This window comes from Triticum urartu, unplaced genomic scaffold (genome assembly GCF_003073215.2).
Source record: "Triticum urartu cultivar G1812 unplaced genomic scaffold, Tu2.1 TuUngrouped_contig_2025, whole genome shotgun sequence".
Taxonomy (NCBI): Eukaryota; Viridiplantae; Streptophyta; class Magnoliopsida; order Poales; family Poaceae; genus Triticum; species Triticum urartu.
Window position 1 is genome coordinate 10,066 of NW_024112491.1, and position 21,135 is coordinate 31,200.

The following is a 21,135-nucleotide window of genomic DNA, read 5'->3' on the forward strand; positions in this document are numbered from 1 at the left end:
CGCCTCTATGCCGGGCTATATCACGACGTAGTTCATATGAGTCTTGTCTGCTGTATTCGGCCCGGTTGGATTTACTTTTAGTGTATCAGGCGTGACGGTCATCATCCCGCGTTGGCGCGCGCCCCCATGACCCGTATATCGACCTTGCATGTTTTGCCCTGCTTTCCAATACGTCTCGCAGGTCCCGTGTGTTGCCCCGGGCCTTGGTATTTTTGTTTGAGTGGCGACGGGGTGCAGGCTGAAACGCCTCTCTGGCTCGGCCACGAGGTGGCTGGTCAGCCGCATCATACACTGGTGATGTAGGTTTCAATGCTTCCTCCTCAAGTCGGGGTAGCGACCTGCACTTTGGGTAACTCTTGGAGGGGTGCTCGAGTTCGTATTCCTCGGCCGCAAGGACTTCGGTCCATCTGTCTGATAGCAAATCTTGATCAGCTCGAAGCTGTTGTTGCTTTTTCTTCAAGCTATTTGTTGTGGCTATAAGCCGGCGCTTGAAGCGCTCCTGCTCGACGGGAGCCTCGGGCACGATAAATTCTTCATCGCCGAGGCTCATCTCGTCTTCGGAGAGAGGCATGTAATTGTCCTCCTCCGATTCTCTATCTGCTGCCCGCTTTGGAGGGCTAGCTTGTTCACCCTCCCGCTCTAAATCGTGCTGGAGGGTATTGTTGTCGTCTTCGACACTATCCGAAGTGTTATTGTCTCTTGTGCCGGTATCATTACTTTTGCTATGGCGGGACTTAGAGCGGCGCCGCTAACGACGGTGCTTGCACTACACCATGACACCACAACAACGACATGCATCTGTTGGTAAAAGCGTACAACATCGACACTTTTTTTGTCCCAAACTATACCGACACACCGACTCTTGAGTGTTATACATCATTTTGACACATTATCCGTCGGTATATCTCAACGAACCACCAACGTAATTTCTGTTGGTAAATACCACCTTCAGTGGTAGAATATGCGTCGGCGATTCGACTCGATAGAAAAAGTGTTGGCGTTTGTTATACCTGGCCCACCCATTTCGTCTCATCGCGCGCGGGCCAAAATCCAAGCGCCAAGCGCCTCGCGCTCCCGAGGCCCAAAATCTAGATATTTTGGAAGTCCCCCTCCACAACAAGTCAAACCCACCATCTTCCTCACGCACACACATACCTAACAAAAATCCCCACCTAGCTGCCGCCACCGCTCAGCCGATTCGATCGCCGCTGCCAATCCCACCCCCGGTGTTGAATCCAGAAGCTCTCGTCGATTCTGTTGTGCCTCCCCAACAACCGCAGCCTGAGGTTCCACGAGGCTACCCACTCACCTGGTGGGTGCCGCCGCCCGCTGGTTCGCTCGCGTCGCTGACTCTCCCAACTCCGGCCATCCCTCCCGCATCCAGCATCCCATGGTATTGATCTCCACCATCGGCGACCCGCGCCTTGCCCTGCCTCTAGATCCAGCCGCTGCAGGTAAGATTGAATGCCCATTTCTTTCTCTTTTCTTATGTTACTCCTCGTTTCCTTATGAATCTGAGTGCTTTGAGACCCTGCAGGTCCCATGATGATGAACTGTAACAGATCTGGTTGATTCGTCAAAGTTCGGAGAATTTCAGAGGGTCGACTAATTCGTGGCTTATTTTGTAATTAGAAATAAATTACGTATTTAGTTAATTTCTGGGAAGATTCTGTATATATTTGACCCACACCAAGAACTTGAACATTGCGATCCATAATCTACTGCACCTCGTAGAGCTCATTACTAAACATGGAAAGGTTCCTTTGGGTATTGGTATCCAAATACATTTTCCTGGTTTTCTGTATGAACGTGTCTAGTTGATGAAAGCATATGGCCTTGCAGCACTTTCAGTTCAACTATCATTGACCCTCTCTCTATCGCGCTGCACACACCCCAATCTAGACCTAGGTCACAGGCTCACAGCTAATGGCAGTTATATTCTTGATTACTGCTTATCTGAATTCTCTAGGAAAAAATAATACAATAAGCGATTGTTTGGTTTTAACATGGCTGGGTGTGGTTCCGCGGTATGCAACTCAGTAGCTTTGAGGTCTGCCTTAATGTTTTAGCATGGCTATCCTAAATTAATAGGAATAATATTCAGATTTCAAGTATACAGTATACACTCTGAGAAAACAACATACTAAGTTTCCGCCAACCAATAAGTGTAGATGCAGCTGACATTTAGGGTTGTAAACTGCCTGTGGCAGGTCCTACAAGCCTACCACAAGTTTATTTTTGGTAGGCAACTCATCAATGACTTTTTTTCTTCTTTCTGAAATTCTTTATTTTTAATTACTGTTGAAATAAATTTGTCAGCTGAGGAACTTGCCTATGGCCCGCAGAGAGAAGACATATTTGTCAAAGAACATACTTGTAAAAGTGTAGTTCCCCCTACAGCAAGCAGAGGCCCTAATTGTAGGTTACATGTACCATGCATCATGTGTTTTCTAAATAATGATGTGCATGTGACTGAATATCAGTTGATGACAAGTATCGGTTGAACTGACTTCATTGTAGAAATAACTAGAGGTGCCTCACTTGGTCTGTTTTTGCAGAAACAATTTGATGATTCGGCAAGTGGCATTTCCTCAAGCAAGCCAAAATGTGGGAACGCCCTTGCTTCATAATTCTGTTTCTCCACCTGTGGTACAATGCTTAGTTATCAGTTTTGTTAAATCATATCCAGAACATATGTACACTAATTCAATTTTGTGTGGCCCTCCAATTCTCGGAGATTGTAGCACAAGATGGCAATGAGGAACTTCTAATGTATATGACTTTTTGTTGAACCGGTAGGTATTATGCTTGTGAACTTTTCCTGTCATATGACCCTTCTAATTTCGATAGTTAATCTAATGGTGTGTAAAACGTGCATGGAAACAAAATGTTCTCTTCACAGCTTCACTTCTATGTGTGGTATCAGATATTGAATGGTATTGTCTGAATAAAGGGCATTGTGTGCTTCCCTGCTATGTGTGGTGTCATGCTTTGTTCAGAAAAAAATATGTTTAGAATGGGGAAAAGGGTCTTCAGTTTGAACCAGACACTTGTTTTTCTTTCAGGTATCCTTTTAATTTTCTTGTCAGGTTTCATGCTTCATAACTTAGCACACACACTACAGTTTGTAATGTCATTATAAACATTGGATGCATTGGACTGTCATAATACCTAGTTTCTATCAAAACTGATAATAATTAAGGCACAACATGGTGATAGAAAATCTGGGTTAAGTAAGAACATTCAATCATTGGTTTCTATGTTTATATATGTGTAGCAGAACCCTAATTATCATGCAAATAGTATCAAGTCCTGAGCCTTATCATGGCAGCTAGCAGAAAATGTATGGTTTAGTTTGCAAGCACATTCATGTGAATATTATTCCAGCAGGAATGCCCATCTTGTGCTCGGCTGCTTGCTTGATTGAACGCTTGTGCTGCTACCTGCTTGACTGAACGCTTGTGCTGTTGCTTGCTACACATGAATGATTACTGCTTGGCTGCTTAATGTTGGGTAGCATGGCATCTGGAAGGATCAATCACATGGGTCTGGAGGACCAGTCAAGCACTTGAAAAATAAGACGGCAAACGGGGCTGTATTATCTCTTTCTCATTATTTTTTTGTCTTAACTCTATATCACATAGCATATTTTCTATTTTACTTTATATATATTCGCCTTATCACTGAATGGCTATTTTTAGAAAATTCTGTATCCCATGTCCGCATGTGCACATTGCCATGTCTCCGTCCCTGTATCCATGCTTCTTTGCTTATATCTTGTGCAGTGATGCTCTCTGTGCGAGTGTTTTCCTTGTATTTTTGTTCAAATTAATAAGCTAGGTGGTACAAATGATCATAAGTATGCCGGTCCTAGTAGCTAAAGGTAAGTTTGCTATCATTTTTAGATCAGCCCAAAAAGGATTGACTAATATTTCCAGGGTAGCAAATTATGTAGAGGTTCAGATTTTTAACCAGAGCAGATTGTAATACATGCAAACCTCTATTGTATAGTACACGTTTTTTGTAGCATCCATGAACCGGAACATAATCCCAGTCCTATAAATGGATTTGTTTTCACCTAGTACACTTAATGCTACTACATATATGACTGCATGTATATTTACAAGTACATAATTGTTTGCTATTTCTAAGGCTGCTGCCAGTCCATTGTACATCTTCTATTTCTCTGATTTATCTTTAATTGGACTTGATGGCTACTACAAATTTTAATAATTCCACTATCGCACGATGGTTTTGAGTTCTTGAAGGGCAGCTTCGATGGACTCAAGGGATACGCTGTGGGCCGGATGACGAAGAATCGCCGCGGCAAGCTCTACATTGACAACGCGGGATGGGGTCTCGAGGCTGATTCAATCGGGTCCCCTTTGATGGGATTCACGTCTTCATCGACAAGATCAGCGAATCGACCCTCGAGCCGGACATCTGCATCGACATCATTGAAACGGCTCGGCGTGCAAGTTTTTCGCCGGTTCAGCCCGAGGCAAGGCATGTTTTTGTAGGTGTCGTCCATGGATAGGGGTACGAGGACGGACCGGTGTCCGATGGAGAAACCATAGTCTGCTCTTATGACGAGTCTTCTGGAGAAATCGAATCGCTCTACCAGTTGCAGGATGACCGGATTGAGGGAGGATCCGAGGGCAACAGTATTTCGGATTCCCCCGGTCTGCTAAACCGAGCCGTCATCTTCATGGCCGGCATACAATCGGCGCCTCATTCATCTACTACCGCAGCAATGCTCTTTGGTTCAGCAACGGCCACACCAGCAGGGGCAGGAAGCTCGGCGCCACCTTCGGCCCAAGTCTTGTCTGATTTGTTCGATGCTCTGGCAACATTGATGTCCGTGGAGGTAGACGCAGCAGCCAAGGATCAGCACGATGCGGAGATTGTAAAGGTGAAAGATTAGATAGCCCAGGCTAAAGCGGACCTGGCAGCAGAGAATGCCAGGATGGCTACGGAGCGGGCCGAGTTGGAAGCACAGGCTTACCGGATTAGACTGGATCAGAATGCTTCAGAGGAAGTCATAAGAAGAAGGTACCGATCACGTCTCCCGTCGGTTTATGAGCCATATAATCTTTTCAACACGCCAGGCGCAGGAGCTGGTAACCAGCCCACGCTAAACTGGGCGGGGGCGCCGGGAGCAGGAGCGCCAGTTCAGCCACGCACGACGGACCTGCTTTGTTAGAACAACGTTGTACCATCAACGCCGCCCGGGCATTATTTCAACCCGTTGGACAACATTGTGGCCGCCGCTTCACGCCTGGCGGACCTCCTAACCGACGGTGAGTCACCAGTTGCAGTGGAAGCGCGTCGGGCTAGGGATCTCCTTCAGACAGCAATAAATCAACAGCAAGCATATTCACACAGCCGTGAGAGGATTCATTCCACTCCCGGTCCAAGCCGGAGTTATAGCAGACACGTGGAGGACGAACCGGCTGTGTCCAGTAGTGCACGTCGCCGAAATTCCCCACGAGGGAACAACCCGGCTGGGGGAGGTGCTAATGCGCAAGATGTTGTGGACCATGGCCGCGCACGTCGAGAGGCCGAGTTGACAGCTCGACACGGAGCACGACAGCATACTCCGGTTCACCCCACCGCCTCCATGGAGCCAGGGGCGATGTTCAGTTCCTTAGGGGTACCATGTTTAACTCCTGCTTTGCGTAATGTGCGACAATCCAAGGATTTCGAGGGACCCCATAAGGTACCAAATTACACCGCCGATTTGCAGCCAGAGGCGTGGGTGGAGAGCTATGAGATGGCAATGGAGATATTAGATGTGGATGAGGCGGTGTGTGCTAAATATTTCACCATGATGTTGGAAGGAATAGCTCGCACTTGGTTGAAGAGCTTGCCGACCAACTCTATTGGATCATGGGCCGAACTGAAGCATCGGTTTATCCAAAACTTCAAGGATACGTGTAAGCAGCCGATGTCAATTGTAGATCTGGTCGCTTGTGTCCAACAAGAAGGGGAGTCCATGACCCATTGGGTCAAACGGGTCTCGAAGATTTTGCATTCATCAGATCGTATCAATGCAGATACCGCAGTGTTAACATTAGAGGGCAATTGCCGTTTCAAACCGCTGAAACAGAAGTTGGGAAGGCTCAAACGTCACTGCAACGACATGTCAACACTCATGGCCGCTTTGGTTAAATATGCCGATTCAGATAATACCAAGGATCCGGATTAAGAGGAGGACAAACCGGAGAAGGGTAAGAAGAACGGCAATGCCAAAGGCCAACAACATAATCCGGCAGGCCATGGAAACGCTGGTAAGCGCAAGGCCGATAGTGGTTTGGACTTTGTCGCAAATACCAACGCGCAAGAGAATGGCCAGCGCCGTAAAGGCAAGCAGCCCTAGAGGGGTGGAGGTCCAGGGAACAGTTTGGAGCGTTTGTTAAATCAGCCATGTCCAAAGCACGGGTCGAAGGATAAACTGGCATCACATCTTTGGAAAGATTGTTATATCATGCGGGATTTCAAGAATTCCAATATGTTCCAATATGACAACGGCCCGCCTGGCGGTTCAGGAGGAGGTTTTCACGGGCCGGGTTACGGAAGTGGTGGTTCCGGTTCAGGGTTTCCAGGCAATCAAACTGGAAACGTCAATCAAGGACACCAAGGCAACCAGGGAGGTTACAACCATCAGGGGAGTCAGCAGCAGCAGCAGTAGTCGGGTTATCAGAGCAATCCCAAATAGCTGAACAGCAGGCAATATCATGTCTTCACTACTAGTTGGTGCAAACGTGATCAGAAGCTTCACAAAAGGGCAGTCAACTCTGTTGAGCCGGCAGTACCTCAGTATTTACGCTGGTCGGAGCAACCTATTTTGTGGAGTAGAGAGGATCAGCTGCCCCGGATTGATAATCCAGGTCATTTGGCCTTGGTGGTAGCCCCTCAAGTTGGGGGATACAAGTTCACTAAAGTGCTCATGGATGGGGGAAGTAGTATCAATATTTTGTATTATGATACATTCCATCGTATGGGGTTGACAGATAAGGATCTTAAACCGTTGAATACGGTATTTCATGGTGTGGTGCCTGGTAAGTCTGCATATCCTGTTGGTAAGATAGCTCTGGAGGTAGCTTTTGGAGATGACTACGATTCAAGGTCAGAAACATTAACATTTGAGGTGGTGAAGATCAAAAGTTCGTACCACGCTTTGTTTGGGCGGCCGGTTTATGCTAAGTTTATGGCAAGACCATGTTATGTTTACCTACAGCTTAAAATGCCAGGTCATAAGGGGACTATCACAGTACATGGAAGTAGAAAGATTGCTTTGGAGTGTGAAGAAGGCGATGCGGCTTATGCTGAGTCGGTTTGTGCCACGGAGGAGTTAAAATTCTATAAGTAGCAAGTTGATCCGGCAGACATGACCTTCTTAAAAAAGCCAACCACGTAACTTGATCCAGCATTGAAGTTCAAATCAGCTACAATCACTAAAATGGTTGACTTTGTTCCTGGCGATTCATCCAAACAATTCAGCATCAGCGCTAACCTGGATCCCAAATAGGAAAGCGCGCTCATTGATTTCATCCATGAGAATCGGGACATCTTTGCATGGAAACCTTCTGACATGCCAGGTGTACCGAGAGAACTCGCTGAGCACACACTCAACATTGATCCTAAATTCAAACCGGTCTGACAATTCCTCCGCCGTTTCAATGAGGAAAGACGCAAGGCTATAGATGAAGAGGTAGCCTGTTTGTTGGCTGCTGGGTTTATTGTGAAAGTTTTTCATCCAGAGTGGTTAGCTAATCCGATGCTCGTTCTTAAGAAAAATGACACTTGGCGCATGTGTGTGGACTACACAGATTTAAACAAGGCTTGCCCTGCAGACCCCTTTGCTCTCCCTCGCATTGATCAGATAATTGATGCTACGGCGGGTTGTGACCGTTTGTGTTTTTTGGATGCTTACTCTGGTTATCATCAGATCAAAATGCCAGTTAAGGACCAGGAAAAGACAGCCTTCATAACTCCCTTTGGAGCCTTCTGCTATGTTTCCATGCCCTTTGGACTCAAGAGTGCCCAGGCAACTTACCAGCGATGTGTTCAGAATTGCCTTCATAAGTAAATTGGGCGCAATGTTCATGCGTATGTGGATGATATTGTGGTCAAATCCAGAAAGGAGGAGACATTGATAGATGATCTACGGGAAACCTTTGACAATCTCCGGGTTTACAAGATGATGCTCAATCCGGAGAAATGTGTTTTCGGTGTCCCGACAGGCAAGCTCTTAGGTTCTCTGGTTTCAAACAGAGGCATTGAGGCTAATCCGGAAAAGATTGCAGCAATTACGTCTTTGGCTAAACCGGCGTGTATTAACGATGTGCAACGTCTGGCCGGCCGGATTACAGCCTTGAGCCGATTTATCAGCCGCCTTGGAGAGAAGGCCATCCCCTTATATCAGATGCTCAAGAAAACAGATAACTTTGTCTAGAGTGAGCCAGCTGATAAGGCGTTTGAAGATCTAAAGAGGCAGCTAGTGGAACCGCCCGTGCTGGCAACACCGGTCGATAAAGAGCCATTATTATTATATGTGGCTGCTAATGCTCGGGCTGTCAGCGTAGCCATTGTGGTAGAGCGCAAGGAGCCAGGGAAAGAGTATCCGGTTCAACGGCCGGTTTATTATATCAGTGAGGTGCTCATTGAGTCAAAGTAGAGGTATCCACATTGGCAGAAACTGGTGTATGGGGTGTTTATGGCAACCCGAAAGCTCAAACACTATTTTCAGGGCCATCCTATCATAGTGGTCAGTTCAGCCCCTCTGGGTGACATCATTCAAAACAGAGAGGCAACTGGCCGGATTGCCAAGTGGGCCATTGAGCTTGGACCTCACGGGCTCAAATATATACCCCGCACGGCGATCAAGTCCCAGGCACTTGTAGATTTCATCAACGATTGGACAGAGTTACAGGCACCTAGGGAGAAACCAGATAATACGTATTGGACTATTCATTTTGATGGATCTAGACAGTTAGAGGGTTCGGGGGCTGGAGTCGTATTAACTTTCCCATAAGGTGACAAGTTTTGTTATGTCCTGCACTTAATGTTCCCTTGTACTAACAATGCAGCTGAATATGAGGCTTTACTCCACGGTCTTCGGATGGCTAAAGAGATGAATTTGAGCCGGGTTAAGTGCTTCGGCGATTCAGATCTAGTGGCTTAGCAAGTGTCTGGCACTTGAGATTCTAAGGACCCACTCATGGCTGCATATCGGCGAGAGGTGGACGCAGTGGCTGGTCACTTTAAAGGTTATCAGGTGAACCATATAGACCGGCGGAAGAATGAAGCGACGGACGCTTTAAGTCGTCTTGGTTCCCAATGTAAATCGGTTTCGCCCAATGTCTTTCTTGATGTATTGCACAATCTGCCAGTCAAAATACCAACCGAAGAAGATTTGGCTATTCCTGATCCGGAGGCTCAGTTGGTGGCAGCTCTGCATGCCATACCGGATTGGACGATCCCATATCTGGATTACATGAACCGGGGCGAGTTACCAGCTGAGGAAACGTTGGCTCGACAGATAATCCGGCGGTCTAAGTCCATGACCATACTCAACGGGGAGTTACATCGTTACAGTGTTTTAGGAGCAATTCAGCGATGCGTTTCTCCTCAAAAAGGTTGTGAGATTTTGCGAGAAATTCATGAAGGGGATTGCGGTCACCACGCCGGTTCAAACTCGTTGGTTGCCAAAGCTTTTCACCACGGTTTTTACTGGTTGACGGCGCATGCTGATGCAGAGGATTTAGTCAAAATATGTGATGGATGTCAAAAGTTTGCCCGCCGTGCGCACGTTCCGGCTCAAGAGTTGCGGATGATTCCAATTAGGTGGCCGTTTGCAACTTGGGGGCTGGATATGGTTGGACCCTTCAAGCGCTCCAAGGACAAGAAGACCCATCTGTTAGTAGCAGTTGATAAATTCACTAAATGGGTAGAGGCAGAGCCAGTCAACAAGTGTGATGCAGCCACAGCGGTTCAATTCATCAAAAAGGTGATATTCCGGTTTGGCTTTCCACAGCATTATAACGGACAATGGTACTAACTTATCAAAAGGTGAGATGGAAGAATTCTGTCAACGTGAGCACATCCGGCTTGATCTAGCATCAGTGGCTCACCCCAAATCTAATGGTCAAGCGGAAAGGGCAAATCAAGAAATTCTATGGGGTATCAAACCAAGGCTTATGGTTCCCTTAAAGCGGATGCCGGGTTGTTGGGTCGAGGAGCTACCTTCTGTGTTATGGAGCATCAACACCACACCCAATAGGTTTACGGGTTACACGCCTTTCTTCATGGTTTATGGAGCGGAGGCGGTTCTTCCTAGTGACATCCGTCACGATTCGCCCTGTGTGGCAGCTTATTTTGAAGCTGATAATGAGAAGGCACGTCAGAATTCTCTGGACCTGTTGGATGAAGAGCAGGATCTTGCAGCAGCACGTTCGGTGATTTATCAACAAGATCTTCGACGTTATCACAGCCACCGGGTTAAAACTAGAACCTTTCAAGAAGGTGATTTGGTGCTCCGGCTCATCCAGGATCAGACTGATATGCACAAGTTATCCCCCCCTTGGGAAGGACCCTTTGTGGTCAGCAAAAATCTGCACAACGGATCCTACTACCTCATTGATGTTCGAGAGCATGTAGACTCAAGTCAATCGGAGGAGACAAAGCGGCCATGGAACATAGCTCTCCTTCGGCCTTACTATACTTGAAGCTATAGGCTCTTCACCTGTACATATTTATGACAGTGTATATACCATATAATAAACCGGAGCCTCCGTTATAAGCGGGGTATCTGTTCTTTCTTATATCATATGTGTGCTTTTACAAGTTAACGGTCAAAGCGGAGTCTTTGTTAAACCGGCTTTAGCAGTTGCATAAAGATAAAGAAAATCACTAGGGGGCTTGGTCATGTTTGAACCATAGCTACACCTCTTGATAGGCATTTCAGCCACACAAGGAAAAATTTGTGGAGCCAAAGAGGGTATTGTACACAGTACAAACTCAAACATAGGCACACGCTGAGCATCGCTCACAAAGTTACATGGGGGCTCTTTTTTGCAAAGCAACAAAGAGTTTGAAAGGACCCTCGTAATTGGCTATCAAGCCACGTCTTGGAAGCCTGGTGTATTCACCTAAAACCTCGGGTTAACCTGCCTTCATCAAGTAAGCCACTCCTATCCAGGTAATCCTGGCATGACCCATCGAACGTTTGACAAGTCGATCTTTTTACAGACCCTGAACTTGTCACAGTTAAAACGATGATTGGTTAATTGGAGGCCCATCTTAAAAGGCTTTGTTAAATGATTTAACTCAGAGGCCTGGCAGCCCATGAAAAGCCTCGATTTGGAGCCTGGCAGCTCGTAAAAAGCCTCGCATATTTTCCTATTTAAATTTTGTTTGTTGACAATCATAAGTATTTTTTGATAAACCGGCGTCCTTGACCCGACTTGCTTTTCAACCACCAGTTGTTGGCACATAATCAATTATAAACCGGTGGTCATTGACCCGGTCTGGTTTGACTAAATCACCAGTGTTATAAAGAAAATCCGGTAGTTATACCGGTCCGGTTTAATAGATAGACCAGCATTATGAAGATGAAATTACCAAACGTATCGGGTTGGTGTTAAACACCTTTGCTGTATACACGTTTGGTCAATCAATGAGGTATGCTATGTACATTATTTTTTGTACAAACACTTGATTATTCAGCTAAAGTACTATATACTTCTTGGATATTATGACATGTTTAGCGGTAAACCGCTAGACACTTTTAAGTTTTTTGGACCCAGGAAGGCAAGTCATCATAGGCTATGCATAAAATATATCCTGAAGGACGACACAGATTGTCACAAAGCGTTATGAAACATGCTTGATGGCATGGCAGATAAACAAAGTTTCAGCTATCCTATTACATGAAGCTTCAAAGCGGTTCAAACAGTGCCATTGTTTTTCACAGTAGCCATATAAACCGGCGACCGGATCAGGACTCTTCATCACGACGGTTTGACGGTTGCGGATCAGTTGGTGTTGGCACTTCTTCATCCCTCCCCAGCCGCTGGAAATCAGACGTTGACCAGTCGATTCCGGTTAAAGCTTGGAACACTGCCTCCTCATGGATAAGATCAGAAGGGTTAATATCAGGGGCATAAGTGTGCTTACGAATCGGAGGCACAAGTTCTTCGACTTCATGGATATCGGCCGGCTGTCTTTTCCCTTCTGCGTCATAAAATGGTTGAAAATGGGACAAATCGGTGTCCTCAGCCAATTTGCTGGCCGCTGGCCGCATCTGTTTGGTCAGCCGCCGAAGAACATCATTGTCAAAGTTTGAACCGTCTTCTTTAACGCCTGGATATCCTTTAATGATATCCTCCGCTTCAAGGTCTGGAATCCAGGCCTTGGCTCGAATAAGGGCGGTTAATGCTCCTGCTCTCGCAGCGGCTCTTTTCAACTCGCCAATACGCGCCGGTAACATGCCCAGCTTCTCAAGGGTCTCCTTATTCAATGTTGGCGTCGGTTTGTTATAAGCCGCTGTACTAATGGCTCGTTGAGATCCAGAGTATAGCTGCTCAACCAATGTATATGCCGCTTTGAGCTTCATCCGCATATCTGCACCAAGATGAGTGATCCGAGTTCCTACCAAAGATTTTATCAATATTTTGGTCAGATTTAAGATTCATTGACTGGTGCAACATACATAAGCAGACACTTACCAAAGATAGCAGAGGTCATAGCACTGATTTGGCGCTTCAAATCGGTTAGTTCTTCAACCACCGGTTTCAGGGCTTCCTCGGCATCTACAGCTCTTTTGGTCAAACCAGTTTTTTCGGTTTCCCATTTAGCACGATCTCGGTTGAAGGATTCTTTCAATTTTTCCATTTCGGCCAGGGCCTGCGTCAGCTCCTCTTTGGCTTTTGCAACTTCGGCTTGTTGAGACTTCACATTTTCTTGCAAGTCAGAGTTTTGGGCATCTTTGCTTCTCAGTTCAGCCTGCAACATTGAAGGTATATTCAACAAAACAACATGTTTATGCACTAAGTATAAAGCATATAACAAGTTATCCACTTCATACTTGGGGGCTAATGCCTATTTGCTCTCAAATACTACCCTCTATACAAGTCTCCAGAACAATGCAAGCATTATCCTTGACACTTGGGGGCTAATGTACGTTTGTTCTAAACCGGCGGTGTGGATTAAAAACCGGATTAACTTGCCAAGTTAAACCGGCCTTTGGGGGCTATGCTGCAGAACGTTATCTAATTTTTTCAAACATGAGTCTTCTTTATGATTGAGGACACGCCTTTGCAAGGATCAATGATGGGATGCTTGAAGTATTACAAAGACCCGGTTTATGATTAACAATCATAAAACGGCTCTTGGAGGCTACTTGGAATAGTATTTCAGCTATAAATCAATATACAAAGGAGAAGCATTTACCTCATATCGTTCTTTCATCAAATTCACCAAACCGGCTTCATAATCCCGGTTTGAGTGCAGACGGTTCAGGAAGCCGGAATGAAGTTCATCAGTGTTAAGATGAGCATAGTTTGATAAGTCGCTGCTCCATTTACCTTTATCCCTGGCAATTTGCTCTTCTTTGGCACTATGCTGAGCCAAAATGACGGGATGACCAGGAGAGCTGTGGCCTGTTCCAGTAATAATAACGTCATCACCTTGGCCTTCAGGATTTTTGGTGGATGATGATGGAATTTAAGTGTCTTTCATTGGATTAGCCCGGTTTGGTTCTGCTGGTTTAGTATCAGGGGCGACAGGTTCAGCATCTGTTGGTTTGTCAGTATATTGGCCGTCAAGGGGCGGATCATCAAAAGTTGTTTCAGGATGAAGGCCTTCCGGTTCACCAGTTTGCTCCGGTTCACCTCTTGGTTCTTCTTCTTTGGCAACAGGGTCTTCTGGCGGATTGGTGACCCGAGCTTTCTTGCTGGGTCTGGCTTTGGCCCTGCAAACAAAATTAAAAAGGATTAACATCCTGTTCAAAAGATATAGGGCGCATTGAAAGGAAAGGTTTTTCATAACTCACCCGGCCATAGTTTTCAAAGGGGGAGTTGAGTTGTTGCCGATTCACCAGAAGAGGAAGGAGGTGTCACCTGATAATTTGAATCGGACGGATTAAGAGGCTGTCTGAAATAACCTGCCTTGGGGTAAGAATGGTCAGAAGTAGGTGAGACCTCAGACCGGCGCTTCCGAACTGGAGTATCAGGTAAACCGGTAGAGGTGACCTGTTGGCCACTGTGCCAGGTTGTCCGGCGAGCTTCATGCTGTTGATTCTTCAAAATAAATGTTGGATCCAAGTGAGCAAGAGGATGAGAAAAGCGTACTTTCCGGATTGCTTGGCGAGTTTTTTGTGTTGGCATAGAGTCTGAACCGGAGGAAAGGGTAATTACCTCTACGTCATCAGCCTGACTAGCTTCTGCCTCCTCCTGAGGAAGATCATTGTTAACAAGATGCATAAAAAGAGAGCCAAGTGAGTCAAGTTCTACCTCAACTTCTGGGTCATCAGTATCATCATCAAGTTCCATATTAATCCGGTCAGCTGTTTTCCGCTTTGACGTCCGTTTTACGGCTTTGGTCTTCAGGCGGGTTGGTTTGACCACTTTGTCTCCAGTTGGCTTTGCCGCTTTCTCTATGGATTTCCGTTTCCAGAAAGGGTCATCACCCTATATATATAAAGAAGAAGGGTTACAACTTGTATAAGTTAAAGATATTAGAGATGAAGAGGAAGTGTCATGCTTACAGCAGGCGGTTTGTTCTTGGTATAGAAGGGACTCAGACCGGTTTGACTACAGACCGGTTCCGATTCATTCAGAATTTTCTTTACACCTTCGGTAACTTCTTCCTCAAATAATTGGATATTGCAGTGGCGTTGAGGATCGTCAACTTCGCCGGTATATTCGCACATTAAACCAGGACATCGGCTTAGCGGCAAGATACTCCAGGATATCCAACAGTGCACAAAATCCATGCCTGTTAAACCGTTTGCCATAAAGGCCCGGAGCTTGGCGATTTGAGGAGCGTATTTTGCCCTTTCTGAAGAGCTCATGCATTGTGGCATTGGGTGAGTATTGGATAATCTATGATCACGGAAGCCGGGGGGATTTTCATCCTCAAGCGAAGTGTCTCTGCAATAGAACCATGTTTGGTTCCATTCCTTTGGGTGGCTATGGTGTTTGGCATGAGGAAATTCCCCTTCTTTCCGCTTTTGAATCGAGACACCACCAAGCTCTGTGTTCGGGCCATTCACAAACTCTGTGCGCCGGTTTAAGTGAAAGAAATCCCGGAACAATTCTGCAGTTGGTTCTTCTTGTAAATAGGCTTCACAGAAGACTTGGAAATTACATAAGTTGGAGACTGAGTTGGGACCAATATCTTGTGGATGCAGTTGGAAGCTGGCAAGTACATCTCGATAAAATTTTGACCCTGGCGGTTTGAAACCACGGCCTATATGGTCAACAAAGATTACCACCTCACCTTGTCTTGGGGTTGGAGGATTCTCTGTTCCTGGAACTTGCCATTTGATCTCAGTTTTCTTAGGCAGAGAGCCGATGCTAACCATCTCATTCAATTGATCCTCAGTAACCTGGGAACGAGCCCAGTTGCAGGCAGTGAATTGTTTGGCCATTGCAAAGCGAACAAACTGAAAATGAAAGGCCGGTTTATAAATTACGCATGATTATACACAAGAGACAAGGGAGTAAGAAACATGCTGATATGATAATGGTACAACCCGGAGACTAGTATAATGAGAGAGAAAGGTAATGCTAGCACAGGGTTGATCAGACACTGTTAAACCGGAGCGTAATTGTGAAGGTAACATGCTCTTCCGGTTTATCAGAGGGCTAATGGCATAGACTATTTATACAATGCTAAACCGCTTATATTGGTGCGAGGAGAAACGTACCTCACAGGAACATAGAAACAGATCTCACAGTGATGTATAAAACTTTCGGATCTAAAGCTAAGACAGAAATGCAAAAATAATTGGATCTTGAAGGGGTACAGAACTGAAGCAATTTTTGACAGACTAGATCAGTTCTTTGCGCATAAAGATTTGTGATGACCATGGTAGGTAAGCTACGGCAAGAGATGCATCAAGCATGAAGTGCCCATCTATTAAAGGAAGAACAGGGAAGAATGGCACTGACGAACTTCGGAAGAACAGTGAAGAATGTCAAAACCCTAGAACAGATCTATGGTGAAAAAAGCAGAGAACTTACTGGAGCTGGTGAGGAAGCAGAAGGGCGCCGCAGTATTCTGGTGCGTTCAGGGTGATGCAGCGGCCAAGGCCGGAGCAGAGGCGACGGTCGACGGTGGCGGTGGAGCTCCAGAGGCTGAGCGGCGCGAGGAAGACGACGCGAAGAGGCACGGGGGAAACAGTGAAAATGACCCCTCGGTCCTATTTATAAGGCGAAGTGATAAAATGGCAAGTACGGGAATCGAGGAGCCCAAAAAATGGATAAGTTAATAAAAGTGTCGCCTCGATGACTGGATATATATTAAATGAAGGAAATCTCCGACATCAACGGATGGATGATGTCACGGCAGTTTATCGTAATTTTGAAGTATGACGTCACGGCGGTTTACAAGATCAAAAATGAAGATAAGAGAGAATATTTTTTCTAAAGTGTGGAAGATTGACATGAACAAGTTCAAACCAATCTGGGGCCTAATGTTGGGGATATTACTACTGGAGGTAAACCGGCCTTATGTAGCCGGGTTGACTCTTTGAAGATTAGGAGCCCATGAAGATGTAAAGATGCTGGCGCTTTACGGGCCCAAAGGCGGGTTACAGTCTGTAAATGTAAACCGACCTAGTCGTGTAACTTGTATAGTAAGATAGAAAGAGAGAGGCCGAACCGGAAACATTTATAATCCGGCTTCGGGACTCTGTAGCCCGGCGGGTGCCAACCTATGTATATAAAGGGACGACCAGGCCGTGGTTTAGAGATAGACAACAACAACTCGAGAGCCGGACAAAGCGGATTCGCTCCCTGGCCTTTGAAACCCTAGCAATACCAATCACAACTAGACGTAGGCTTTTAACTTCATCGAAGGGGCCGAACTAGTATAAACTCCCGTGTCCCCTTGTCCGGTTTAACCCCTTTAAGCTAATCCATTGCGATGGCTCCACAACTAAGTCCCTTCACGAGGACATCTGCCATGACAAACCCACAACACATACCAATTCTTTTTGTAGTGACAAAGCAGAAAGAAGCAGGTTCTCAGGTCGACCGAATATGTTCTCGTGGTCGCTTTGGTTCACGACATGGTTCACACATTTCGTTCATATGGAAGTTTAAGCCAGCTTGGCGATCAAAGATTTGGTCTCTTCCATACTATAATATAGTTGAGTGATCAAACACTTGGTCTCTTAGAGACATTGTCCCATCATATTTTGTGATAGGCCACGACTTGTATGTTGAAACATGTATTTCCATGATGATTGTAGCTAACTTGAGTGAAGAAAACTTTTGAATCTTTTATATATGTTGAATGATTGTATTGATCCGTGGTATGTTGTGATGAATACATCAGTGCAATTGCTTGTATATGTATTGCATAAACATGAATTGAATATTATGAATGTAATTTCATTCAAAATATGGTACATTTGCATTTGTCTTTAAATGCAGAACCATGGCAGCAAATGTGTCGGCATAAGTATTTACCGTCGCACTATCTGTTGGCATAGCACACTAACAGACAAACTGTCGGCAAAGCAATGGTTGTCCCACTATCTGTCGGCCTAGCACACCGTCAAATAATCTGTCGACGTAACACAGTCTGTCGGTGTAGAAATATCTGTCGCTATAGACCACACCAACGCTGTCATATTATCTGTCGGCATAAATTTATCTGACGGCAAAGACCTTTCCCGACAGGACTATAGGTGACAGCTCTTTTCTGTCGGCAAAGATCTTTGCCGACACTAAAAGTGTCGCCTTAGGTGACATATGCCACCAGATTTTTTGACACTGTTTTGAGTGTCGTGGTGTAGTGTTGGGTTACTTCTTGGAGGGGTCATCCCCCGCTGTCTCGTCGCCATTGCCTTCTTTGGGGTGTCCACCATGTATATATCATATGATGAAGTGGCGGTCCAGCGCCCTGTGGGCGGTGGTTCCTGTTTGTCTCCTGCATCGTCGTCCATACCGTCGATGTCTTCGGAGTCGAAGTCGAGCATGTCAGTTAAATCGTCGACAGTGGCTACTAAGTGGGTGGTGGGTGGGGAGCGAATTTCTTCATCGTCTGCATCCCATTCTGGCCGGACATAGTTCGGCCAAGGTTCTCCTGACAAGGAGAGAGACCTTAATGAATTTAGCACGTCGCCGAAAGGTGAGTGCTGAATGATATCCGCGGAGGTGAACTCCATGATCGGCGCCCAATCGGATTCGATAGACATGGACGCGGGCGGCTCAGAGTCCGTGACCGGAGATGAATCCAGTGGTTCGGCAACACGGCTCTCGTAAGGGGTGAAGTCAGTATCCGGCTCCATCGCTGATAACCCACAAGTATAGGGGATCGCAACAGTTTTCGAGGGTAGAGTATTCAACCCAAATTTATTGATTCGACACAAGGGGAGCCAAAGAATATTCTCAAGTATTAGCAGCTGAGTTGTCAATTCAACCACACCTGGAAACTTAATATCTGCAGCAAAGTGTTTAGTAGCAAAGTAATATGATAGTAGTGGCAACGGTAGCAAAGTAATGTTTTTGGTATTTTGTAGTGATGATAGCAATAGCAACGGAAAAGTAAATAAGCGAAGAACAATATATGGAAAGCTCGTAGGCAATGGATCGGTGATAGAGAATTATGCCAGATGCGGTTCATCATGTAACAATCATAACCTAGGGTGACACAGAACTAGCTCCAGTTCATCAATGTAATGTAGGCATGTATTCCGAATATAGTCATACGTGCTTATGGAAAAGAACTTGCATGACATCTTTTGTCCTACCCTCCCATGGCAACGGGGTCCTAATGGAAACTAAGGGATATTAAGGCCTCCTTTTAATAGAGTACCAGACCAAAGCATTAGCACATAGTGAATACATGAACTCCTCAAACTATGGTCATCACCGGTAAGTATCCCGATTATTGTCACTTCAGGGTTAACGGATCATAACACATAATAGGTGACTATAGACTTGCAAGATAGTATCAAGAACTCTCATATATTGATGAAAACATAATAGGTTCAGATCTGAAATCATGGCACTTGGGCCCTAGTGACAAGCATTAAGCCTAGCAAAGTCATAGCAACATTAATCTCAGAACATAGTGGATACTAGGGATCAAACCCTAACAAAACTAACTCGATTACATGATAGATCCCATCCAACCCATCACCATCCAGCAAGCCTACGATGGAATTACTCACGCACGGCGGTGAGCATCATGAAATTGGTGATGGAGGATGGTTGATGATGGCGATGGCGACGGATTCCCCTCTTCGGAGCACCGAACGGACTCCAGATCAGCCCTCCCGAGAGGTTTTAGGGCTTGGCGGCGGCTCTGTATCGTAAAACGCGATGAATTCTTCTCTTTGATTTTTTTCTCCCCGAAACCAAATATATAGAGTTGGAGTTGAGGTCGGAGGAGCTCCAGGGGGCCCACGAGGTAGGGGCGCGCCCTAGGGGGCAAGCGCGCCCCCACCCTCGTGGAAAGGTGGTGGGACACCTGGCCTTCATCTTTTGCAAGGATTTTTTATTATTTCTGAAAAGTTGTTCCGTGAAGTTTCATGTCATTCCGAGAACTTTTGTTCACATAAATAACACCATGGTAATTCTGCTGAAAACAGCGTCAGTCCGGGTTAGTTCCATTCAAATCATGCAAGTTAGAGTCCAAAACAAGGGCAAAAGTGTTTGGATAAGTAGATACGACGGAGACGTATCAACTCCCCCAAGCTTAAACCCTTGCTTGTCCTCAAGCAATTCAGTTGATAAACTGAAAGTGATAAAGAAAAACTTTTACAAACTATGTTTGCTCTTGTTGTTGTAAATATGTAAAGCCAACATTCAAGTTTTCAGCAAAGATTATGACTAACCACATTCACAATAATGCTTAGGTCTCAAGTTTACTCATATCAATGGCATAATCAACTAGCGAGCAATAATAATAAATCTCGGATGACAACACTTTCTCAAAACAATCATAATATGATATAACAAGATGGTATCTCGCTAGCCCTTTCTGAGACCGCAAAACATAAATGCAGAGCACCTTTAAAGATCAAGGACTGACTAGACATTGTAATTCATGGTAAAAGAGATCCAGTGAAGTCATACTCAATGTAAACTAACAGTAATGAAAGCAAATGAGAGTGGTGCTCTCCAACTGGTGCTTTTTAATAAGAGGATGATGACTCAGCATGAAAGTAAATAGATAGGCCCTTCACAGAGGGAAGCAGGGATTTGTAGAGGTGCCAGAGCTCGGTTTTGAAATAGAGGTGAATAATATTTTGAGTGGTATACTTTCATTGTCAACATAACAACCAAGAGATGGCGATATCTTCCATGCTACACACATTATAGGAGGTTCCGAAACAGAATGGTAAAGTTTATACTCCCCCTTCCACCAACAAGCATCAATCCATGGCTTGCTCGAAACACCGAGTGCCTCCAACTAACAGGAGTCCCAGGGGGAGTTTTGTTTGCAATTATTTTGATTTATTTTGCATAAAGCATGGGACTGGGCATCCCGGTGACCAGCCACTTTCTCGTGAGTGAGGAGCGGAGTCCACTCCTCTTGAGAATAACCCGCCTAACATGGAAGATATATACAGACAGCCTTAGTTGATACATGAGCTATTCGAGCATACAAAACAAGATATTTATTTGAAGGTTTAGAGTTTGGCACATACAAATTTACTTGGAATAGCAGGTAGATACCGTATATAGGTAGGTATGGTGGACTCATATGGAATAACTTTGGGGTTTATGGAGTTGGATGCACAAGCAATATTCCCGCTTAGTACAGGTGAAGGCTAGAAAAAGACTGGGAAGCGACCAGCTAGAGAGCGACAACAGTCATGAACATGCATTAAAATTAATCAACACCAAATGCAAGCATGAGTAGGATATAATTCACCATGAACATAAATAC

At 45.4% G+C, this 21,135-nt stretch overlaps 1 long non-coding RNA gene across 3 annotated transcripts; it reads left to right on the plus strand.

Annotated features, from left to right (window-relative positions):
- Window positions 1–1,043: 1,043 nt before the first annotated feature.
- On the plus strand, window positions 1,044–3,773 carry LOC125526831. 3 transcript variants are annotated; one of them, XR_007291914.1, is made up of 3 exons: window positions 1,065–1,454; window positions 1,538–2,795; window positions 3,388–3,773. It is a non-coding gene; the product is annotated as an uncharacterized LOC125526831 (long non-coding RNA). The 3 variants fall into 3 exon arrangements; XR_007291915.1 differs by having other exon boundaries at window positions 1,066–1,454; window positions 1,538–2,418; window positions 2,559–3,773; XR_007291913.1 differs by having other exon boundaries at window positions 1,044–1,454; window positions 1,538–3,773.
- Window positions 3,774–21,135: the final 17,362 nt, after the last annotated feature.